Source organism: Topomyia yanbarensis, chromosome 1, assembly GCF_030247195.1.
Source record: "Topomyia yanbarensis strain Yona2022 chromosome 1, ASM3024719v1, whole genome shotgun sequence".
NCBI classification, from domain to species: domain Eukaryota; kingdom Metazoa; phylum Arthropoda; class Insecta; order Diptera; family Culicidae; genus Topomyia; species Topomyia yanbarensis.
The window spans coordinates 20161359-20188174 of NC_080670.1; the positions used below are offsets into that span (position 1 = coordinate 20161359).

The 26816-nt window shown below is 37.9% G+C and overlaps 1 protein-coding gene across 1 annotated transcript in view; it reads right to left on the reverse strand.

Moving 5' to 3' along the window:
* LOC131677056 (mpv17-like protein) overlaps positions 1-26816 on the reverse strand; it is a 314479-nt gene that overhangs the window by 211865 nt on the left and 75798 nt on the right. The gene's annotated exons all lie outside the window — the stretch shown is intronic.

Here is a 26816-nt window from a genome sequence, read left to right on the forward strand (position 1 = left end):
TAAAACTGTAATTACGCCAATCAAAATTACTGGCATCAAACCAAATGGAAAACCCAGCGCTGCTAAAAACAATTGCTGACTCTCGAATATTGCTCCACTCCTCCTCCTCCTCCTCCTGCTGCTCCTCGCCAGCTTCGGTACTGTACAGGCAGACATCTGAGGCAGATACTTGAAATAAAACTACAACTTGGGGTTGTTTCGTCTTTCAATTGCGACACAACAAAACAAAAAAAAAGTGCAATAATTATCTCACGAACACTCGGTCCAACGTCGGTTTTTTGCTGAGAGCTTTGACCCATTAAGTATGGCAATAACATCTGGTATGGCAGTTTAATAACCAAACCGTTTGATGGATTGCACCGGAACGCCGTTGCACGTCGTGTTGAGGCCCCAGAGGCGCAAATTTACAATTAGATGATTGTAGAAGTAGTACTCGTTGCAACTACGAAAGTAGAGTTTCGATTTCAAACAAATGATTGAGAGTAATAAAAGGTTTACGATTCAATTCGTGAAAATTGATGAAATTTGGATCAAAAATAATTTAATTATTATTCTGAAGGTGAAAGTGGAGCTACGCCTTGCGGAAGTCGCCTTTATCCAGTTCGAATATGTCAGACATTTGGTGCTGATAACGTTCAAACACCTGAACTTAAATTATTGAATGTCATTGGAGGGATCGTGGTTCGCTACAATCAGACAAAAAAAAATAATAGTAAGCCATGCTAAAATTATTTTTTTTTGTCTCATAGAACTAAAAGAATTAGTTTTTATTATATTTTTCTAATCGTGGCTATTTTTGAGAGTGATCCAACTGTTGCTTTAGAGCTTGGTTCTCAGAAGGGATCACGCACTAGTGTTGCAGACGAGACGGTAAATATCACCCACTAAAACACTGCTTAAGGCCAATTGCATCGGGATGTGATTCTGATTTCGATAATGCTCATGCTCGTGTGGGATCGAGCGTTTGTATGTTCGCGTTTGAGACCACTGTTATAAATTTTAATAGTGCTAAAGCTTTCACTTAAACACCGGGGTGTTTTACGTTTGCGAGTTGGCGGGCGTAGGTGTGTGGATTAGTGGCCAAAAAAACAGTTTTTCGTTCGATAATTCCTCATCCGGTTTTTGGAAAAAAAAAAGCAAATCAAGAAATTTTTAAAAGTCCAACTGGAACCATTCGCACAAGTCATTTAAAAAAAATCGATTTTCAGTTTCAGCGAATTAACAGTTGTAGTTTTTGTGTAATAAAATGAGCATTTCTATTTCAACTTTTTTCGTGCCAATCTGCAAAATGGTGAAGAAGACGCGTTTTTGACACAATTTTTTTCGGAATTCAAACACGTATTATTTTACATAAAAAATGAATTAGTTATGGAATTTGCGTTTCAACTTCATCTCATCAGAATTCAACACTAACTTAGTGACAGGACTAAGCTAGCGTTGGATTGACGCTAGCTGCGAAAACGAAAACTTCCTCATTGATACATTTTCAATATACACCCAAAACGTACCCTGTAAGAATGCAATAAATTAATGCAATAAATACGAGCGAAAATTGCAAGCGTTCTAGTCAAGGAGTTTTTATTCTCAGGTGATACGATCCTCAAAAACGCCGATCAGCCATGTTGGTTTTAGAAACGACAGCTAACAAAATTGTTTACTAGTTCTCTCCATATGTTTGCTTGGATTTCAGTGGGCAAACAAAGTTGTTCGCTGTCATTTTTCTTCTCCGCCGTCTGTTGCACGCTTACCTCACTCCTCACCTAGTTACTGCCAAAGACGAATCACCTTATAACTCTAAGCACCTTGGTTCTAGTAATGTTCAAAAATTTCAAGAAGCTTCCTTGCATGTGATGCAAGAAACAGAAAAAATGAATTTTGCCTATGTATTAGCGATATATGTGTATTGTTGACAAATACGTGTTAGACAAAAAGACTGCTGGCATTGCAAAACGAGGAACGCGTGGGTAGATTTTCTTAACCAATATTTATTCATCCAGCCATGCTATCAGATAGTTACGAGTGGTCAAAGGACGATTTCACGGTTAATGAAAAAAGTAGTAACCACGCACCCAGATTTGAACTCGCGGTTCTTGCGCATCACGCACATGCACAGAGCGTTAAAACTCGTACAATCAGCGCATCCGCAATTCGATAATGTCTCGTGTATAATGAATGACTCACAACACAATATTGCGTTTAACGGTGTTGGTGAGAAATGAATAAAAAGCTGACAGTAATGGGATTTTCGATTGACTGACATCGGTGTAGTGGATTGCACTGGTTTTGCACTTTCTAGCAGAAGTGTCAATGGAACATACCCAGTTTTCTGCACTTCGTCGCTGTTGTGCTATCTTATGACAAACGCCATTTTGGGGTAAACTGAGCTAGATATGCCACATTACTCGTCTAACGAATCCCTACAAGATGGAGTTTCCAGAATTTTGAAATTTTGCTTGGTTACTGAAATATAGCGAGAAAAGTGATTGGAAATTGTGAGTTTTTTGCTTCAAATAATTATATCTTGGGATTAGCTCAAGTTATAATAAAGTTTTAGTTGCTTATATGTGTAAAAATGTTGTAGGGACACAATGGCATAATAATTTTCAAAAGAAAAATACATGTATTGGGAGAAAAACGCAGTTTTAGGTTTAAACTGGAAATATTGCCTATTTGGCAACACTGTAACTAAAAATAACTATTTTTTCTAGATTCCCTGACTCATTTCCTTCAAAGTGCATCTAACCGATTGTTTATAGACCAAATGAAGCCAAAGATATGAATAAAAGTTCATAATTGGTGATTTTTTTCTATGGAAAATTTTCCATGCACGATTATGACACGTTATACAAATTTTTTCATCAATACACACCTATGACACGTGTGAGTGTGACTTTTGTTTACATTTTTAGTGAAAACTCGCAACATAGTCAACCGATCTTCGTAATATTTGAGAGATTAGTACAGAATAGGTAGAAGTATCAATTGTCTTCTCTGAATTGTTTCTACCATTTATAAGTTTCATGATATTCAATCTCAAACTTTAAAAATCGTTTTTCTCGAAATGTGCAAAATGGCGCTTGTCATACGATAGCACAACAGCGACGACTTCTGCTAGAAGGTGCAAAAACGGTGCAGTTCCAGTGCACTCCACTACACCGGTGTCAATCAATCGAAAACCCCATAAATAAAAACTCGCCGTGCGTTGCTATAACAATCAGCATAGGCACGTGAATGTGGTGGCAATCCTTTTACGGTTGTGTTGAAGAAATATGTGTGGGTATAGCAAGAGATGAAATGATTTTATATGCTTGCGAAAATTGCAAGCGACTTTAATTGCAAAATTGCAAGCGATGCTAACATTATTTGCAAGTGATTTTTTTTTTGTTTTGGATGTACCCAAAAATAGCCATTTTAAGCCATTTAAAAAAAAAAATTATTCTCATTGTTGCTAATTTCAAAACCAGTTTTAATCCACCTAGCGATGCAATTGTGCCTTTCTGATTTCTCCAAACTATTTTAGTTTTTTTGTAAAGGTTTCTTTTAATTTTTTTTTGTAAAGGTTTCTTTGACACGGCTCAACGCGTTTACACAACTGAGCCGTGGATCTTTGAAGTTTTTACAATAGGTAAAATAAAAAATATTATTTTTCTCGTTCACGCAGTTTGCTGCTGCGCGTTGAAATCCTTTTCTTTGGCGGTGAAGCATTAGTTCCCTTATCCATCGCAGCTTGGAGGTCATTTAGTTTGCATTCTCTCGTGTTAGCGTTTACGTTTATGTCATCGTCGATTATTCTTTCTTGCTGTTTGCGGTCTGAGGTTCTTATTTATTTCTTGTTCTTACGGGTTGGTCCATTTTAACTTTAACTAATTGTTCCACCTCCTTAACTGTGGATCTAACACGAGTTTCATTAAAGTCGATCGAAATTATGTTATCCCGTAGCACGGTACTCCTTTCACTACACAGCCGGGGGCAGCAATATACTATACTGTTTGTGTACTGGATATAGAACAAAGCGCAGGCTTGCTTCACTGGTGCCTGTAGTGTAGCGATTTTTGCTTCTGTTTTGTGCGATGTCAGAAGATGAAATGAATTAGTTCCATATTGTCTTCCTGATTACTTATTTTGACATGTGGGGGTGGGTATGTGAGGGGGGTGAATAACCCACAACCGAACCTAACCCAAGCTTATTTGGGTATGCCTGGTGATTTAGTGGTGGTATAAAGATGATGGGGTTGAGAGGGGGGGGGGGTGTATGAGGGATGGATGGGGTGAGGAGCGTTTAAAGGGGGTCGTGTGATGGAGGGTGGGTGAAAGGGGAGGAATGATACCCTAATTCAGTTGAAAAATGTTTGTCCAGGATTAGGTTGACAATTTTCAGAGTGATTGCATAACTTTTCCATATGAGAAAGGCAAAAATGTGCGTAAATACAAAAAAATCAATTTTATTCAAAATTCTTTTTACAAGATTACATCAAATTCCGACGTTTCGTACATTTAAAGACATTTGGCTTAAAAAAATTGGATTTTTCTATTATTAATTATTCAGTTTCTGCTTCTATGGACTCAGGAAGGTGGCCAATGTAGTCAAAGCGACTTGGGTTTGTCATTATTGATCTAGACCAGCTAATCCAAGTACTTTTGTACCCCTTTTTACACGTTTTGCATCATTATGTTAGTTTATTTATTTATTTCGTCAATCAAATGTAGACTACATTATATAAATATTAATTGCTTATATACTATCCTGTAAACTATTTCTATGTACTATGATGCCGTAAAGAGTTGAAAAACTGTTTTAAACTTGTTCGGGGCATGGTAAGGTCAATACTTTCACAATGCTCGTTATACACAGCCATCACCTGGTTTAGTGGTCCGAATTTAGCATAGTCTGTACGGTGATGACCTATCGCGAACAAATTTCTATTGCGTAATTGACGAGTAGGAGCATATAAATTTAATTTTGACAAAATGTAAGATGAGTCAATACGCTGCATGACGATATCGTTTAGAAACGAGATCATAGCATAGTCCCGACGTTCTTTTAATGTTTGAATATCTATCAACATACAACGTGCTTCATAAGATGGAAGAGGGAATACTGTCCATCTTAACTTGCGTAATGCATATAATAGAAACTGTTTTTGGATTGATTCAATTCTCACTTCGTGTTTTTTTATGAATGGTGACCAAACAATACTACAATATTCTAAAATAGACCGAACATATGCTTCGTAAAGAGTTTTAATTGTGTAAGGATCTTGAAAGTGATATCCGAAGCGTTTTATAAAATTAAGCATATTACTAGCTCTATGAACAATTGTGTTGTAATGTTCCACAAAGTTTAATTTTTTATCTAAGATAACTCCTAAATCTCTTATTTTATCGCATTTCTGAACGGTTTGATTACCTAATGTAATTGACACGGAAGCCGTGATTTGTTTTCTGCTAAAAGTCATGAGATTACATTTTTTAACATTTAACTCCAGTAAACATTTACAACACCATGTATAAAAGATTTGTGTTTCATCGTGAAAAACATTATAGTCATTATTATTTCTGATTTCTAAAAATAGCTTCATATCATTCGCATATATGAGAATATTAATGTTTTTTAAAATAAGAGAGATGTCGTTGACATATAAAATAAAAAGAAGAGGTCCTAAGTGTGAACCTTGCGGAACCCCCGAAGTAACTTTAATTATATCAGATTTCATCTCATAGAATTTTACTATTTGCTGACGATCTGTTAAATACGACTTAATCCAATTGAGGAGTCTCATCTCGATTCCCAATTTTTCAAGTTTGAATATTAACATGGGAATGTCCAGCTTATCGAAAGCGTTTGCTGAAGTCAGTGTAAAGAGCTTCTATATGATTTCCTTTATCCATGGCATTTAACGAGTAATCAACAAATTCTAAAAGGTTTGTACTAGTTGAACGGCCTTTAAAAAACCCATGTTGTGAATTTGTTATTTTATGTTTGACTTGGTTGAAAATGGTTTGATTTATGATGGATTCGAAAAGTTTGGGAAAGCAAGACAGAATGGCAATTCCACGATAATTGCGAATATCAGATTTTTTACCCGATTTATAAATAGGTATTAAAAAAGATTTTTTCCAATCTTTTGGGAAAATACCAGATTCTAGTGACTTATTGAACAGCCAGAATAAAGGTGACGTAAGCTCAGTTGCTAAATTCTTTATGAAAGCAGGTGGAATTCCATCAGGTCCTGAGCCTTTAGTGGCATCTAGATCATTGAGACCAGACAAGATATCTTGAACATTAATGTGACTGACACCAACATCCCTTGAATAATCAGGAAAATAAGAAAAATATTCAAAGTCATGATCATTGTCTGAATAGTTAGAATAAGTTTCTTGAAAAAATGTTGCGAAGAGATTACAAATATCTTTTGAAGTTTCACCCTCTTTCCCATCTAAAGACATTTTTGATGGGAAGTTGCATGAATTCAACTTAGTTTTGATGTAATTAAAAAAGTTTTGTGGGCATGACTTGATCTCATTTTCAGTTTTTGCATTATATACAGTTAGTGCCGAAGAAATTGCCAAAGTTAGTTGGTCACGAATGTTAAGGTATTTTTCCAAATTATCCTGATTATTGTGTTTTCTGTAAATTTTGTGAGCTTTTTGCTTCCGATTTTTCAAATTAATAATTTCCTTGTTGAACCAAACTGGATTTTTGGATGCATGATTTCGTCGTTTTTTCGTGAGTGGAACTTCCTCCTGTATTATTTGCCATAAAATATTATAAAAGATCTCCACTCCACATTCAACGTTCACTTGATTCTTTAAAAAGGACTGCCAATTAGCACTGCTTAATTTATATTTAATATTTTCATAATTTGCTTTTCTATAATCGAAAACGTCCTCGAAGTCACAATCAATGAAATTATGATTCTTGTGCACAAAAATAGAGAATTCTATTGCTGTGTGAAACGTTTCATTTTTCCATAAGGGAGAATGAGATTCATCAACACAGAAATCTTCATTAATGTTTGTTAATAGCAGATCTAAATAACGATTGTGTTGATTTTTTATATGGTTTATTTGATTGAGTCCTAGCAATGCAATTTTCTCAAACATATATTGTAATGTTTCGTTATCACCAACGACAGGAAGTAGAATGCTCTCATTTTCAGAGTCAGGAATAAAATCTAAGTTGCGCTGATTAAAATCACCATAAATATGAACTTTGAATTCTGGAGGAAAATTAGAGATTATTTCTTCAGCTGCTTGAAAGAAAATCTCATATGTTGATTTGTAAGCTAGGTCCGGTGGAAAGTACACTGAGACAAAAATGTGGATTTCATCAGCGATATGTGCTTTAACCCATACATGTTCAAATTCTTTGAATTTTGGTGAGACAATAAGATCGGAATTAAATATAGATGAAACTGCGATGAGAACTCCTCCGCCTGACATTCTTTGGGTTAGTCGTAAATCACGATCATCTCTAAAAACATTATAGTCACTACCGAAAACCTCTTCACTTTTTATATCCTCATTCCAACTTGTTTCGGTACCTAGAATTATCGAAAATGAGGAGCCTAATATATTCTTATGGATTTCGTTCATCTTTACGGCGCTCCTCATTCTATTAAAATTTTGACAGTAAACCAAAATTTCAGTGGCTTTCGAAGAAGTTGGTTGTGATTCGTTATTCGTAAAAATATTGTTTAAAACTATTGTACTGTTACCAGTTGCGTCATGCTTGTCCTGGTCTGCCTCTGAGAAGTGCGTTAAAATTGGCGAAAACACGAACGTTCACAGGAGCAAGATGAACAATGATGTTTATTGTTATGGTGATTGTTGTTAAGACCATTGTTGTTTCTATTGCAAATGCTGTTTCTGTTGTTGTTGTTGTTGCTGTAACTGCTGTTTCTGTTTTCGTTGTGGTTGTTGTTATTTCTGTTGTAGTTGTTGTTGCTGTTTTTGTTGTAGTTGCTTATTCTGTGATTATTGTTGTTGTTGTTGTTGTTACTGCTGTTAATGTTGTTGTTTCTGTTTCCGTTGTGGTCGTTATTGTTTATGTTGTGCCTGTTTCTATTGAAATTGTTGGTGGTATTATTGGACTTGTAGCTGTTGTTTTTGTTGCTATTGTTGTTGTTTCTATTTTGGTTGTAGTTGTGATTATTGTTATTGTTGACAGTGGTATGGTAGTGGTACCTAGGGTTCGCCAACCCTTTTGGCGAGAACCGGTACTACGGTACTGAAGCCCCTCAGTACCGGTAGTACCGGTACTCTAATATTTTTTAAAAAAAATCGAAAAAAGCTTCAAAGTGAAATTGAATGCTCAAACTGATGACCTTATTCTCAGATGATTGATTAGTGCTAATCAAAAATGTTTATTGTTTTTAATTGTTTCGGAATGGCATGACTCATTTTACAGAAGCAATTTTTCGTACGCGGCACCTTCTTTTGTTTCGAAATCTAGGCCACTTTGAAATCAATAACTGCTAAGCGGTGCGACTTTCGTCGACTTCAACAGATGGTAAATGTAAGAAATCCTATTATCAACAGTAAATCAAAGCGAGAATGGCAGTAAATCCGAGCAGGTTACTCGCATTTTCTCTCTTGCTTTTCTGTATATTAGTTTTGACCTTTATGTCGTTTGCCTACTATTCTCTAATGCATGCCAAGGCTCCTTGCTTTCATGGAAACTATGGAGTCTTGCTGAATTTTCCGATCACCAATAATTACAAATCGCCCCATTTGAAGCAGTTCACCAAGTCTAAAATGGTTAGCTACTAAATAGCTGTTAGTTCTTTTTTAGATAATGGTTTAAGAGCAAACCAAATACAGACATGACGGGAGCGGGTAATGTTTATGACAGAATCATTATGATGATGGCCCCACTCCATTCCCTCACATAGGTGTTAGCTCAACGATTTATCTAGAAGGTAATTAATATAAAAGGCATCTTGCAGACCGATATTTTGAAACAAGTCCCCCTAGAGAGTACACATATTTAAAAAAATAAATTGTATGGTACCGAAAATACCGGTACTGGCTTTTGTTCAGTACCGGTATTACGGTACCAAAAATGGGTCGGTATTCCCGGGATTTTCGGTACCGGTATTACCGGTACGACAGCCCTTGGTACCAGTTTATATGGAATATTTACTTTTCAACCCGTAACTCCGGAACCGGAATTCTGATCGATACACAATTCGATTGCAGCCAAAGGAAAGGTTGTACCTTTCATTTGAGACTTGTAACCCGTCAGGGTAACCATTTAGCACTGGGTGGAAATATACCTATTTGTGCGTACTCTCTCAGTAGAGTGTATTGTTTACGTAAATTATGCTCACCACTGTTCCATATGATCGTTCACTTTTTACGTAAAATTTTGTTTATAATTTTGCTTGTGAACGATTTTGTTAGTTCAGATAGGTGTAGTATTTTTTGTTAAACATTTGTATATACGTAGCATAGGGATTACATAGGCCACCGTTCTTCTCTGCAAAAGTGTTGTGATTATGCTATACCATAACGATGACAGCTGTGCGGTTTTTTGGTGTTGAACGTTTTAGTTTTGGTCGTGAGGAAGGCGGCCATCGAGTTTTTTTTTGTTAGACAGTGACAGACCACGGGGAAGAAAACACGTCTGCGATGCGCAGTTTCGGGACAAGTGAACAGCAATTGTGCGAAATGCGCGTGTGTGACGGAAGATATCCGTCGGAAAGTGCCGGCCCGTGGTTTGGTCATAGTGTTTCTGGTGCTGGATCGCCGTCGGGGGAAGCTAAATATAAAGGAGTTTTCGCTTGCCCGGTTAGCCGCAAAGGATCCGGACGCACCATTCCGCCCTCGCTGGAAACGATAAGCCGAACGAGCCTTGCTCTCCTTCCCAGCATTAGCCAAGGAGGGCGAAGCAGGGTGGACAGCGGCTCCCCCTGGGAAGAACACCGCGTTGTCTACCGGGATTCGTTGCAGGGAGCAAAGAATTCGGTTATTCATGACCACCGTCGCTAGTGAGGTTCCGACAAAGGAGCAAAGCTCACCTCCCTGGATAATTGCTATGGACCGCTGCCGGAGCAGCCAACGATACCAGCAGGAGAACACGGCCGTTGGAGTCGCGACCGGTCGGAAAAAAACCGTCGCCTTCCCGCCGTCGTCAGGCGCAGCGGACTATAAGAAACGACCAGCAGAGGAGAGTTTCGGGAGAATAAATGGTAAAAGTAATTTATTTGGTTGTTTACCTTTTGTTGTGTTTTGAAAATCCGAAATTCTTGTAGAGACACCTAGGCCGCCCTAATAAAGAGTCTGCCGGGCAAATCAGAACCCGAGTAGTGGGCAAACCGCTACTTACAGAATAAGTTTGTGCAAATCGTTCCAGCCATCTCTGAGAAACAGAAGTAACATTATTTTCCACAAACACACATAAACACATACATTTTCCGATCTCGTCTAACTGAGTCGAATGATATATGAGACTCGGGGCCTTGGTTGAAAAGTCGATGTTTGCAGCGATTGCAGGTTTGTGGTTTCACTCACACCCTAAAACGAAACCGATTGAAAAATCGCAAAATAAACCCTGTAAGAATCCCATACATTAACCTTAAAACGACTTCTAACCGTTTCATTCTCTTTTGTCTAGCAGGTTTGCCATATGTACCTGATGGAGCTCAGCACTGCATAGGTTTGACAACTTCACTTTTGCTTAACTTTTATACCAGCTCTACAGGTGCGTTAAACTTGGTTTAAAAGTTAAGCGAGAGTGAAGAAATTGGCCCATAAAGAACGAAACACAGAACAATTCAAACATGTTGCTCGAACTACCAAAACACCAGGACAGTCAGTTAAAACTCAGAACATGACCTGAGAAATCACGACCTCTGGTCACTTTATAAATGAAATTAAAAACTTACTCGAAATCAACTTCAAAACGACATTACTTTAATCTACTCAAATCGATCAAAAAGTTTCTTTTTCATGAATCAGACACGATTCGCTCTCGAAACTGAATCAGCTTGCTTAGTGTGACATATGAACGCTTTTTATATCACTTTTTTTTATTCATTACGTTTATTTGATAGGCACAAATGCGTTAGCTTGGCGGTGCCAAATTCTTTTGTTTTTACATTTTGGATATCTTAAAACTAGGAACTTTTTTTTATCACTTATGTTTTCTCGTGAATTCGCGACCAACTTTCACGAGAGTTCTTTTTCATAGTAATCTTATTACACTAATTCAATTATTCACAAGAAGAACTCTGTATGTTCCACCGGCACGAGTTTCTTGCAGTTTTATGATTCCCCATCCCTGCTCCGGGAAAATCATCAACGCAGCCCATCTGTACTGTAATTGAATGATTAATTGTCTGTTTCATGTTGTAGGTGCTATAGCCCATCGAAGCTGGTGAGATTGCAGCCGAGACCAGGGGAGCGAGGCATCAACCTAAATAAAACCGAAGAGCACAAACTACCCGAACGAGCCTCGCGAAAGGCCAACCCGCGCCCGGACGTCGCGGGGTAGGTTGAAAGATAAAGTATAATTTATGAGCAATTTGAATAAATTATTTTTTTTTTACTTTAATCTCCATTCACATACAGTCAGTCGGTGCGCGAGGGGGGCGGTGGTGAAGGGTGCGTGCATGAGCAAGGCCGTACGAGATTGGATATCTTCGGCCGGAGACTCGGTTGAGATTGTTATATACAAATTCCCATAAAATTAAAAGGTTGCTATTGATTTCGTGAGTCCGATTAAAAATTCTTGCTCGTGAGACTAGGAGGAGTGCGAAGGGTTGTTTGTGATGTGTTAGAAAGAAAGAGATATGGGGCAGGAGGGTTCGTTTGCGTACGATGATCGAGTCGTGTTAATCATGGTGTATCCGTGGGATGTCATCACTACTACTACTACCACTACTACTTTTTATCTGCTTTCAAAGAGCTTACTCGGTAATTTCTAAACAAAGTTGCCTAAGATGGAAATGATTATTGATACTGTTGATTCAATAACCCCCATATCATGGAAAATTATCGTCCAAAGCCAGTAAATAGGTTTACAAAAACAAGAATGTTCACACAAAAAAAAAATCGTGACCAAAAGAATGGGGCCACTCTTTTTTGTAGAATTAGGGCCCCGCAAAGCAGACAAGTAGTATAATGTTTTTACTATCCTAAGATCAGGCTTCCCCAATATTTCGGAGCTTCTGAACCTAGCCCAGTATGCCCATTAGGGCATTGCAAAAAAATTTTTTTTTTGAATTCTCAAAGGCCCCCCCTCTCATATTGCGACAAATGTCAAAGTAAGCTCAGATGCCAAATTTCACATCATTTGGACAATTCTAGACCCCCGCCCACTTCGCTTGAAATTTTTGAAATTGGTGCTATGGGAAAATGTGGAGGAAAAATATATTAAATGCCATAACTTTTGAAGTAGCAATCAGAAAATTACGATTTATATCTCATTTTAAAGGAAATAACCTTAGTATTGAAATGAAGACATTCCTGCTCCTAGAAAAATAGGGGATTGTAAGGTACTGGGTCATTTTGGCCCCAAAATCCCCTATTTTTAAAATTTTTCTGCTCCGTTGTGCAAACCATACATATTTTGCAGTTTTCCTAATGTGAAAAAATCTCAGAAATCGAACGGAATCATTTAGACCTTTGTCTGAATACGAGAAGTTGGGGTTATAGGGCCTTTTGTCATCTATATTAAATTTTATCATTTTCTCGTGCATATATCTCTATTATTCTTCATTCAATTTTAATAAATTATACCTTGTTGAACGCGTAAAATCCCTAAAAATATAACAAAAATATATTTGTTTGCGTTAAAATTCAAAAACATCAAATTTTTTGACATTAACTCTACAAACCACATTTTTTTCATTAAATGTCCTAATACCTCAACTTCACCTATTTTTCCAGGTATGAAGCTTTTCTCATGTGATTCCTCAGAGCATTTTTCACTATAAATAGTAAATTAAATAAGAATTTTGTTTTTAAATGGAGTTAATATGTGCGATTTTATAATAAAAATGTGAAATCGAGACTATATGTCAGATAATTTGATGCTACTGAATTTTACCGGTAACGAATCTGTTTATATTTTGTTCCTAAGGATTTTCCACGTTGAACAAGGTACAATTTATGAAAATTGAATAAAGAATAATAGAGATATATGCACGAGAAAATGATAAAATTTAATATAAATGACAAAAGGCCCTATAACCCCAATTTCTCGTATTCGGACAAAGGTCTAAAAGGTTCCGTTCGATTTCTGAGATTTTTTCACATTAGAAAAATTGCACAATATGTATGGTTTGCACAACGGAGCAGAAAAATTTAAAAAATAGGGGATTTTGGGGTCAAAATGACCCAGTACCCCACTTTTCCGTATTTTTATAGAAACAGGAATATCTCAATTCCAGTACTAAGGTTATTTCCTTTAAAAAAATATAAATTGTAATTTTCTGATTGCTACTTCAAAAGTTATAGTATTTAATATATTTTTCATCCACATTTTCCCATAGTACCAATTTCAAAAATTTCAATCGAAGTGGGCGGGGGTCTAGAATTGTCCAAATGATGTGAAATTTGGCATCTGAGCTTTGACATTTGGCACAATATGAGAGGGGGGGCCTTTGAGAATTAAAAAAAAAAATAAATTTTGCAATGCCCTAATGCCCATGCAGAAAGGCGGTTCTGTTAACCCTACAACGGTTTCGTGACTTTTTCTATACGTAAACGGTTTTATGGGGTACATTCGTACCCCAGAACTAAAATGGCTCCGGATTATGTCTAATTCTCATTGGATTTATATTTAAATTGGATAGTTTTATTCTAAAATCATTCGTAAACTATCCTGTTCAAAAATATTCGTGTTTGTCTATTTTATTATGTATTATTTCGTTTTTTATAGAGCAAGTCTTTAAAACACGTCAAAATTCCCTTTTGTACTTAACATTGCTATAGCTGCGGTAGTTTCTAACCGACTTTGAGCATCTATACGGCGTTGTGAAGATTGTTAAATTGCCTTGTGAAGACGTAGTCAATTATTCAAAAACTGGTCAAAAAGTGTATTTATTCCGATGTTTTTTTGAACACAAAACAATATGCAGTAACGGTGATAAAACAGGAAGGCATCGAAGGAAGAAGTAGAGCCGTATAAAAAGTAAGAATGTTCGAGAGCCTGAGCTACAGAAGATGACGAATCGAGTGGTGCTTGGTGTATATTAAATACAAATCATATTCACGAATGTATTTTGCCTCTTTAATCCACAAAAGCAAAAAAATACGATAAAGATCCAAGCGCTTTTTCTAGTTACTTTGCTATAGTAGTTTTATTATATTAAGTAACAGATTCTATTGTTCAGCAATATTGAAGTTTATACAATTTTACACAAGTTGAACGCTTACTATGTATTGATATTTTGCTTTTAAAAAAAGATTTAATAAATTTTCCGAATCATATACACGTGACAATACACTAACGTAAACGGTTTTGTGGGGTACATTTGCACCCCAGAAAAACATTAAGCGGGCACTATTAAGTTGGTCAAGTGAAACAAATAGTTTGCACCTACTTTTATGGAAGTTTAATGATCAAGTTGATTTATGATAAGGATTGCTTGCAGTTAAAATAAAACGTAACGGAATAACAGGGATTACAAATAGCTCTGGGGTACAAATGTACCCCCACAAAACCGTTCTAGGGTTAAAAAACCGATTTAATCCACCTAGCAGTGAGATGAGACATTTCTTACACATTTCACTATTGGATTAGTTTGCAGAACTCACGAGAAGTAGGCACCCAACTAGAGGTGGGATGAAAACAGTTTCTAGTCTTGCACGAATAAAATCTCGAATAAACTGAATAAATTATAGAAATCAACAAAACGACCGAAATAAAAAAGTAAAGCAAAAAATGAAACAATAGGTTTTTAAATTCATAAAATGAGTAGAAAAATTAATGGAAATCAAAATTATAATATACACGAATCAAATTAGATTAGGTTATTACATAAAAATTAAGATTATATTTAGAAATAGCTATAAGATTAATAGAATAAATTGACTCATACTAACAAATTGAATGAAATAAAACGAATGACTGAACATGAAATGCATAAAATTGAAGATATGAATAAAATGAATCAGATAAATCAAATGAATCAAATGAATCAAATGAATCAAATGAATCAAATGAATCAAATGAATCAAATGAAACAAATCAAATCAAATGAATCAAATAAATCAAATGAATCAAATGAATCAAATCAATCAAATAAATCAAATGAATCATATGAATCAAATGAATCACATGAATCACATGGATCACATGAATCACATCAATCAAATGAATTAAATGAATCAAATGAATTAAATGAATCAAATTGATTTAATTCATCCAGTGAATACAATGAATCAAATTAATGAAATTGATCAAATGAATAAAAAGAATGGATGAACAAAATGAATAAAGTAAAAAATAAATGAAATGCATAAATAAAACAAACGAATCAAATAAACAAAATGAGCTGAAGTGATAAAATGAATAAAAAGAAGAAAATGAGCAGAATTAAATGCATTGATTAAAATGAAAAATTGAACAACAGTGTTATAAATTAATATAAAGATATAAATTGAATCAAATAAATTATTTGGATGAAATGATTAAAACTGAAAAAGTAGTCAAATTATTAAAATGGAGAAACTGAACAAAATGAATAAACTGGAAAAAAATAATAAAATGCATACAATGAAAACAATGAATGATATGAGTAAAATGCACAAAAAGAATAAACTGATCAGAGTGATTCCAAAGAATGAAACGAATAAAATAAGTAAAATGAACGCAGATGAACAAAACGAATAAAAAGATGCGGAATGCAATAATTAATTAAAATGAAATGGTCATATATTTGAAGCCAAAAACATTTTTGAATAAAGAAAATGAATAAACCGGATTGTACGAATTTGAAAACCATTGCATCAGAAAGTTTTGAAATGTTTTTGAAAATCCCATCTTCTGAGAAAAGGCTAATAAATATGCAATGGACTTTCTAGGGCTTCCATCTTTTTTTGGTTTTATTCTTTTTGTTTTCATGCTTCTTTACTTGACGAATTCGAAGTTTACTTTTTGGTCACATATTCCCGAAAAAAGATTTATGTGCAGAACATAATTTACTGGTCCAGTATTTTAACGCGCAATTGAATATAGTAAAGTGAGACAAGGTCACTTGTGCTTTCAAGACCCTTGAACAGAGAACGACAGAGGTAGAATGTGATTCGTGAATGAGACAGGTATATATTTCAAAGTTTTTATTTGAAGTAAATAGTGTGAAATGTCTAGGCTATGTCGATTGCATAAAAGCCGTGTTTGTATTGTTTCGTTCGGAATTCTCGTGCAGGAAATATGGATAAATGAGTCCTATACAGACCAATATTGTGAAAAAGAAATGGTTCAAACTACTCAGTATATCCAAATATGGACGACGATAAGTTAGAAGACACATTGTAGTTGCATCCCCCATCGAGAGTGGGTACTTTGGGAGACTTCTTTTCCTGGATCTAATTTGTGGATATTTTTGGTCTTTGATCCGTTATTTTTCATGAAAGTTCGTACCAATACAACGAATGTGCAGCTGATACAACTCATGGTTCATTCGCCTGCGCAACGTTCCGTCTTCCATCTGCACGCCACCATAGATGGTACGCAACACCTTTCGTTCGAAAACTCCAAGGGCGCGTTGGTCCTCCACGAGCATAGTCCAGGTCTCGTGGCCGTAGAGGACCACCGATCTAATCAGCGTCTTGAAGATAATCAACTTCGTGCGGCGGCGAATTTTGTTCGACCGGAGTGTCCTCTAGAGTCCAAAGTAGGCACGATTTCCCACTAAGATCCGTCTCTGAATTTCTCTGCTGTTATCATTGTCGTCGGTTGCCAGTGAACCCAAATACATGAATTCGTCGACCGTCAATCCGAACTCGGGTGGGAGGTTCACATTGTCGTCTCTAGAACCTCTTCCTTTCATGTATTTTGTCTTCGAAACGTTGATGGCAAGTCCAATCCTGCTGGCTTCAGCTTTCAGTCTTTGAGCATATATTTCATTCAAAATTCAATAGAGATACGAATAGTTTAAATATCGCACGTGGAATGTCTCTTTTGAAAATTTCCATCGTCAAACTTTCATATTACCCAGTTAAGCCAAATATTTTTCTGATATAGCCATGAATTTCCTTAATTATAGTGTAGATACAGGCTTTGAATACAATTGAATTAAAGTTGAGTTGATGTAGCAGCAGACAAAAAATAGTTTTGTTTTCTCAACCCTTCGCAATTACAATTAATAAATATTTCAGATTGGCAGAAGATCTTATCACACAACTTAGAAATGCATACAGAAATAGCTAGGTAGATGCGATAGAAGAGACAGAGAGAGAAAGAGAGAGAGAGAGAGAGAGAGAGAGAGAGAGAGAGAGAGAGAGAGAGAGAGAGAGAGATAGAGAGAGAGATGGGGGGGGGCGTGTGAGGAATGGCAAATGATGGTTAATGCAGTGACATTATTTTTATAGGTATATTATTATGATATATTGATTCTTACATTCTTATCATAAATAATGTAAGTAGTAATTTTTGCGCCATAACCAGTATAACCTAAATCTTGCAAAAGAGCTAAATTTTCGCTAGATTTTTGGGCTTCAAACATACAGTTGCTTTCGGTGACGCCACAAGTATAATTATATTAGAAATCTTTTATCTCACTACTAGGTGAATTACTTGTTGATCTGTGTATAGATAATCCAACATTTACCTCATGATTGAACGCAATGCCTAATCCAAGGAATAAATACTAGAACTCACTGTTTCTTTATTAACACATTATTTTGTCTTTGAAGTGAACTTATATATTGATTTTTGAGAAATAGTTCATTTATTATAAAGGTAATTCACAAAATCTTCTCAACATCGAATTCCTTGAATCACATAGATGTGTTTTCATACCCCGATATTCAAAATCGGTTTAGTTTTGCCCCTAAAACACCATTAAAGCAATGCTCTGTATGAAACAATCTTATTTTTAATTAGTAGAAATTGGTAAGCGAGGACTAAAAATACAAAATGTTTAATATCTCCGCCGCTCGTGCATGGATTTAGACAATCTATAGCTTGTTAGAAAGGTATTTTTACAAGCTTTCTATTTTTGTGCAGTTTGTTGTATTGTTCGAAAGTTATTTGCAAAAAACCTGCTGTGTTTTGATAAAATCGCCCATATCTCAGAAAGTAAACAACATATCGAAAATCAAAAATAATAGTGTCAAATGGCAACGTTAGGCCTTTCATTTGAAACTAATTTCATTAAGATCGGTTCAGCCATTGCTGAGATAATTACATGATATTTTGTACATACATACATACACACATACACACACACACAAACACATACAGACATTGTCTCAATTTGTCGAGCTGAGTCGATTGGTATATGAGACTCGGCCCTCCGGGCCTCGGAAAAAGTTGTCAAAGTTTGAGCGAATCCTATACATTTCTTTTGTATGAAATGTAAAAACTAATCAAATAATTAATTAACGTATTTACTGCCGTGATCCGCATAACAGTCCCATTTGTTATGGGTTTCCTATGCAGGTGGGAATGTTACGCGTATCACGGCAGTTTACTTTATTTCCATTGTCGTTCCAGATTCGAAGATACCGCGATTGAGTAATAAAGTAAGTGTTACAAATAAACAATTCAGTTGAATCAATTGCAAGTAAGAAAAGCCAACTATCATCATCGCTACCGCTCGGATACTCTGGCTGGCGAAATAGTTAGCGCCCGATGAATATGAGATAATAACGACTTCAACTTAATCGTTCGACGGATCGTTGCTATTAATCAACAACCTTGCAAAAAGGAACCTGTCGGCTGTGGCGCAAATAATGATGAAGCAAGAGTGTGTACCTGTACATACCGATGTGTGTGGCAAGGCAACATGAAACTACCTGAAGTCAGTTCGTTTACGACTTACGCGTTCGCGGAAAGGTGAAAAAATCTGTCTACAATTTATATGCAAACGAGGTTGTTTCCGCGCGCCAAGGCCCCCCGAAATAGGTTTGCTCGTTTGCGCTATAACCCCGTGGGTTACAAACGAGTACAAAATTTATGCACGAGAAACGACCGTGACCAAACAGCGACACCGAGTACCTACCTACATATGTGCACTCGGCAGGAGACGACGGGCTTTGAATAACTTTTGGCCAACCCGTAATCCATTTCTATACCGAATTGATTGTTATGATGCGACGTGGTTACACAAAACTGATACGGTACTTTTCGAGGACACGGTGTGATTGATTGGACTGAGACATGAGCACTTAAAATAAGTAACGGCGAGCAGTTTTCGTAGGAAAATGCAATCAAAGAAAACAATCACTTTTGCTGCTCGTCCATTATAAGGTAATAAGGTATTACCCGTGCGCGGAGACGAGTGCAGAAAAAAAGGTTCACTTCACCGTTCCACCACCGGTAGAAATCCATTCGCGAACGTCTGTTAGCAATAATCGCTAATTAAATTAAAATTGATAGTGTTGACGGTTGAAAGTGTTCATTAGTGTGAATTGAACCTATCCGTTCAGCGAGCGAGCCGGAGTAATCGTGTCTATGAAGAGTCGTGTTTCACGTCTGCCAGCCACCCCTCAGCGCCGTGTCCCGTCACAATTCCGAACCTAATGTGACGTGAGTCATGGAGGTGTCGTATTTACCTCCCTACCATCGAAGTGCCACTCCGACCACTCTCCCCTCGCGAAGATTTTCTCGCACTTTTATGGTGCTATATATTCCCCCCCCCCCCAATTATCCCCGCTCGCGACGCTGGCTACGGTGTCGATGAATTATAAATCACTCAAGTTAGATGTATCTGCCCCCAATCATGATTGAATGCGGGATTTTTTCCTCTTCTTATGAACAAGATAAATTATTCAATGTGTGTGATATCAAGGCTCGCTGTCGCACGCTGGGAATATTTAAGAGGGCTGCTACATGGCGGGCAAAAAAAATCGATTCACGACTCACACGGGGACTGGTAAAGGCGCGACTGATTTTTAATTGAGTTCAACCAGATTGTTCGCTTGCAGCGCTTTCGAAGTGCGCGCGGTAGATGCATGCAAAGGCGGCGGCAACCGCTATGGCTGGATGCGGGCGATACTCTTCTTAATTGATACACTCTCACCGTCCCGGTTGGGGAAGGGAAGGGCAGCGCGAAAGGTTACGAGGGCAATCGGGAATGGAACTTAATTGTAATAATTTAACAAGCTCTCAGAAGTTTGGTATATTCCGGGGCCGGATGGGTATCAAGGTGAACTTCGTGCCCCGAGAGAGCCAAGAAATTATAATAAATTGTCTCAATTGGCACGATTCATAATCGAGGTGCAATGGCTAAACGAAGGAAAAATAGCGCCGATGGAAATCTACAAACTGCTTAATAGTGGCCATAAAAGTTATTAATAGTTAAATAATGCAGCTTCTTTCAGTATCTGAAACCCGGGAGGAAGTATCAAACAAATATTACGGTCTACACCGAATCGATCAGTATCATTGGAAGAAGAGCTGAGAAAAGCTCTCCAAGAACAGTGCGAGCTTGGAGAAGTGCAGATGACAAGTCGAACGAGGAAGGAAGCTTTCGGCACGCAAACGACTTCCAGTCGAGCAAACAAGGCACTAAAAATCGAGAAAATTAAGTGACCGGAAGTGTGCTTCAAGAGTTCGACCACCTGGCTAAACACTGCAGTGGACATGATAGGAGCAGAATATGCAGAAGTTTCGGGGAAGAAGGCAACAAGGCAAAAGATTGTCGACAGGCTCCAAGGCGTTTGATTTGAACAAACAAAGAAGGTAACCTTCACGATATCCGGCCTCCAAACAGATGCCTGCAATGAAATCACAATGAAAGTTACGCAAATCAACCTCAACCACTGCGACACAGCACAACACTTGTTGAGGCAATCTGGAACGGAATCTAAGTGGGATAGAGCTATCATCTCGGAGCCTTATCGTATCTCGGCCGGCGAAAGAAACTAGATACCAAATAACTTAAAACCAGCGGCGATTTGGACGACGAGAAGATATCCATTTCAGGAAGTGGTTTGCCGTGCAGATGAAGGCTTTGTAATTGCCAAAACCAATGGAGTCTTCTTCTGCAGCTGCTACGCACCTCCGCGGTGGACGATCGTTTGATTCACAGAAACGCTCAATAAGCTGCAAGAGGAGCTTATTGATCGGAGACCAGTCGTCATAACCGGCGTATTCAACGCGAGGGTAGTAGAATGGGGCGGCCGCTTCACCAACTTAAGGAAGAGTACTCTACTCGAGGCCTTTTGCAAAGCTGAACGTAGATTTTACCAACGACAGTACGACCTGTACCTACCGCCGGGAAGGTCGAGAATCAGTTATTGACGTTCTGCAGCCTCAGGGGGGTTTGCGAGGAGTACATCAACAGCGACCAGTACACAGCGGAATACAACGGAGTTCTTCCAGAGAGTCTGCGTTGGAGCATGAGTGCAATCACCTGTAGCTAAGTGCAGATGAAGTGATAACGGTATTAGCAAGAGCGTATGCTTCAACCATACCAAGAGAGAGTAAACCAAAAATTGCAAGCGGCTTTAACTGCAAATTTGTAAGCAATGCTAACATTATTTGCGAGTGATTGTCGCTTGCAATTATTGCAAGAGATTTTTGTTTTGAGTGATACAATTAACGGGTGTTCAATAAAAATGAGAATGATTTCAATGCCTTTCCGCATAAATGTATACCATATGTCAACCATTGCATCAAACGTTTCAAAACCATTTTCAATATGGTTCGTTCAACAATAGAATATCCATTGCCTGGTATAATATCGAACATAACCAGTGTCGTTTTTCCATACTCGATCACACGAACAACGGGTTGTTAAGAACGTTCACCATACCAAAACGTACTGTTTTCCATATATATTGTGACAACCGAAGACCCGTTTTTATCAGCACCATTGGTTAATTTTGGGTTGACAAAATGGAAACAATAACAAAACATATTTGATTATTTCTTTTCAATAAACCAAAGCTGTAATAATGTTCTTCCTCAATCCCAAGACATAACCTTATAACCCTGTCTAGTTGACAAACTTAGGTAAAAAATGATAAAAACGGGTCTTCTATGTATTCAGGAATCATACAAAATATGGCAACATGAATATTTTAGATCTAGCAATTCATAAAATATTAGCTGGAGAAAAAAACCTCTTCCTTTCACATTTCAATTCAATCGATTGATGAAGTTTTGTTTCGTTACACGCCATCCTCTTAAGAAAGCTTTTGTTGACACTAGGTGGACTGACGCTTTGTCCAATTGAGCTATCGCCGTATTATTGTAAGACGAGGACCACGTAGAGCAATATTAACCTCCGGCACAAAAGTACACCCAACTAACAATTGAAGTTTTATAGGACGTTACAAGTGCTATCTAAGTTTTATGAGTGGCTATAGAACTACCATAAAACCTCAATTGTTACTAGGGCAATGTAGTATACAAATCTCCAATATAGTATACGCGGAAGGTATTGGAAATGGTAACTAAATGAGTGTGGTAGTATAATAGTTGAATTATAATGATGGAATGTATCAGTAGTATTCCCTATATGGTGAGTGTTATATGAATAGTTAGGAAATGGGAAAAGTTTAGGATAAGCAACTTTCGAGACGAAAACGTGCTCGTGAGTACAGTTTACCGGATCCTGGCATCCCTGAACGTGGAGCGGAGATAATGACGAAGAAGAAGAAGAAAGCGTTGAAAAAGCTGTTCGAGGACAAGGACGGAACAAGTTTGTGTGACGCCGGCCGAAAGTATCACTGCTCCCATACCTTGATTCACTAAACCGTCAAGATGGAGGACATCATCAGTCGGAAGAAGACTCGGTCCCCCGAGTACACGGACGAGCAGATAGCGATCGTGAAATCGCAGTGTCTGCGTGGATGACGAAGAACTACCGCGGAACGTCGTTCGTGCTGGACGACGAAAGTTACTTTCCACTCTCAAAGACCCACATTGCAGAAAATGACAGCTACTATTCCAGCAACAAGTCGGCTACAGCCTCCGAAGTAAGATATAAGTTGATGCATAAATATGAAAAAAAAAAAAGTTATGCTTTGCATCGCCATATCGGACAGAGGGATTTCAAAGCCGTGATTCAAGCCGAGCGGTCTGGCTGGACAAGGCGTCTTCCCATAACGCCAAGAAGACGCTGAAGTATAATCTTGAGCAGATTATACCGATACCGTACGTGCCGAAAGAAAGGAACCCGATCAACTTGCTCCAGTGCCGTCCCATTGAGGATTTTTTCGGCTCCCTCAGTGTCCTAGTGTACAAAAATAATTGGCAAGGATACGAAGCAGTTGACCACCAGGATTCGGAATTATATCCGGAAGATGGGCGTCAGTGCCGTCCAGTGCTCTTGTGAAAGCACCGCGAACAAGTTGCGTCGTCCGGCTGACCAGCACCCCTTCTCTAATATTCCTTGACGTTTTTTTGAAGAATAAACATTATGTTTTTAATAAAAAATACTGAATTCGTTGATTTTTTTTTTTTTTGTTTTTGACCCACATAACTGAAAAAATTCTCATTTACAATTGGACACCCGTTAGAAATTCAAAATACCCCGATTCGCGAATTTTCATAAAAAGAACCAAAATTCAACTGATTGGTTTTTTAAGATGATAAAGTTGAACAAAGAGACCGGAATAAAATCGTTCACGTTGCTGGTATCCTAAAGCGCCGGAGGGATTATAAGTTTGGCTAAATCTGGCATTGAAGTACATAATTAAATGAACGTGACGCAAAGTTGCTTTTTCCTGCTGCCAAATAGAAGCAAAATTTTATAATCTGATTTATTTCATGCAATTTTATTTCCACCCTATACCCACCAGCACAGTAAATCCCCTTGCCAGGCAATTAATCTCATATTTTATTGCGATGATAGATCTTTCTTTTTCCAAAGTGTCTTTCCTCGAAACTGACAGGCAGCTGCAGTGGCGTAGTCGGTTGTGGAAGCTAGGGTTAGGGATGTATTTTTTTTTTGTTTCAAATATATTGCTCGCTATTGATTTGATGGTTATTGTTATTGAGTTTTGTTAATATTTTCAACCTTCTATTTGATGCCATTTCAACTAGAGAACTGGGTTAACGATCAAGCATTACAACCAGAATAGCTAAATCGTGTGTTGTAGAATCTATTTGAAGAGATCGTTCGATTTGGTGTTAGCCCTAAACAATCAGTCATTTTTTGGACCTCTGAATTTAAAAAAAAAATCTGAACGCTTTCGGATACTAAACTTACGCTACGCCACCGGACATCAATATCCCGTTGCTGGTTGAATTTCGAGTAGAAACGAAACGACAAAATAAGAAGTTCAAGTATAATTCGAGAAACTTGATTTTATTGCTTTCCCTACATCGCCGTCGTTGTCCTCGTCGGTGCCGGTCCCAGGCAACGAACATATTTTTCTTTCACGCAGCGCTCGACGGAAATCTACTCTTCTCTGTATAGCCAACAGTCATGCAGCGCGACTTTTCCCTGAGGATGAATGATAATATAATTATTGTATGTATATGTATATAAAAGTCTCCCACTCGCGTTCAGGTTTCCCCGAGCACCCTGGCTGGGTCGAGTGTTTTTTTTTGTGCTTTGGGATTCCCTTCGCCCTGGGCTCCCGAAAGGTGGGGTTGGTAGTTCCTTTGTTGCTCGCCTTTCGTGGTACATAAATTTGGAGTTAGCTTCAAAAGAATTTGTTCATCCTCGTGAAAGATTCACTTTTCCACGTGATTCTGCTCGCTTGGTGGTTTGTGTTGTTGCTGTTCTTGAATGGCGGGGCATAATTACAGCATAACAACACTATCTCCTGGGTATAAATTTAACTCGAAATATAAATCTTGCCACATCCGAGACGAGGAAATAAAAGCGCGCTGATAATAGGCTTTTCGTGTGTCTACGGTACGACCGCCTCGTTTCTTATGTGGGTCACGGCGGAAACGGATAGGGCATTTGTGCAGTTTTGAAGGCAGATTTTTTACCGTCAAATGCTCACTTGAAATGGGATTGTTCGATTATTACATTCAGCTGTAACGGAAAGCTGTTACTCGGCAATTTAAGATAAAACAATTTATTTAGGGTTTCAATCAACATTATCCCTTCAAGATCCCATTTCAAATTTCAACCCAAATTAAATCCGATCCGGAAGGGGCGTCAAACAGCTAACAGTTTCAGCATTTAGCGATAAAACGACTACCTTAGCCATGAGCAGACCCATGAAAAGGGGAAAATGAAACAATTTAAAACTACAAAAGCAAGCATTTACATCTCGGCTCAAATTAATATTAATTTCAAAACGCGCTGGGCGTTTTCTCCCGACGACGACAACGACGACGGACCATGCCGGCTGCGGCGTTGCTGAGTTGAAGCTTTCCCAGCCGCGTACCCTTGCTCAAACATTTGTCAAACCGTATTTACTGCTAATGGAAGAGTGCGCGGCAGGGTTATGGTGAAATTTAATATCGGCAGGCAAGGCACTACCATTATTTGACCAGAAACAGCTTTTTGTGAAATGCAAAGCAAAGACGCGGCTCAGATCGAGTTAATGTCAATTCAGCGCAAATGAATAAAAAATATCGTGTGACGCGCTCATATTAAGGTATGCCCACAACTTGCGACATTGCCGCACGGTTGATGTGTTGACAGCAATATCACAAAGTATAGAACATGACAGTTATATTAAAAGTAAAGCATATGCCATAAAAATCTTCGAAAAAAAAAAGTTTTTTTCGATTAGGACTATCGATAACGACTATGTTTTTTAAATTTATTGTATGCGTAAGTGGTAAGTAGGAATTCGTACCAATCCAACCCATATTAAAACCTCAACACATGATAGCCATCATTGCCGGCCGCCCCCATCTCCATCGTTCACGGGGAAGGATAATGGATAATGTAGACGGGAAGTGTTGATGCTCCACCTACTTAACGGAAGGACGACGATTCATCAAACTCTTCCATAGATGTCGCGGAGTTGATGGTTTGGAAGGGTATAAGGTCTAGGATTCGCTCCAAGCAAGCGATGGGACTTGTAATGAATATTTTATTATGTAGTTGTTTAGTTAGTCTTCGAGTACACGATCACTCGAAAAAGAAAATACCTTGTTTAGTTTTTGGTTCTTTTTAAACTCTGGGCAGCCGGCTACCGAGAGTATCCTATGTTTCCTAAACAAAAGCAATTTGAACTCCACACAACCGACCGTGGAAGTATTGCCTAGAAAAGCTACACCCAAAATCTGGCGGATGTTTCTATTACTTTTGGATAAGATTCTATTGTCTTTTCTGCAACAGACCACGCAATTGCGCATTGCGGTATTAAACTCATATTCCTGCAATGGTAGTAAACGGTGGAATGATGAATTTCGGTTGCTGTTCATGAATGTGTATCACACAACCAAACACTTTTTCAGTATGTGTTAACCTCGGCTCTGTTCGCATGCAGGATAATTCGGTCGATTTCTATGATAGTGTTAGTATCGGGTCAAACCAACCGGAACTGTGGCGAATTTCTGTCCAAATTCAAGCTGGAATCTGCCCCAATATTGGCAGAAACCAGCCGGAATATTTTTACTGGGTAGGTTGGATAGTGAAATAAAAAGTATAGGCAGTTTCTGGATCCGGCACAGTTCCCGATCCGGACCTGTTCCCAAACCTGGTTCTCCCGGATCCGGACCAGCACCTGGATCTGGACCCGTACCCCGATCTGGCCCAGCACCCGGATCTGAG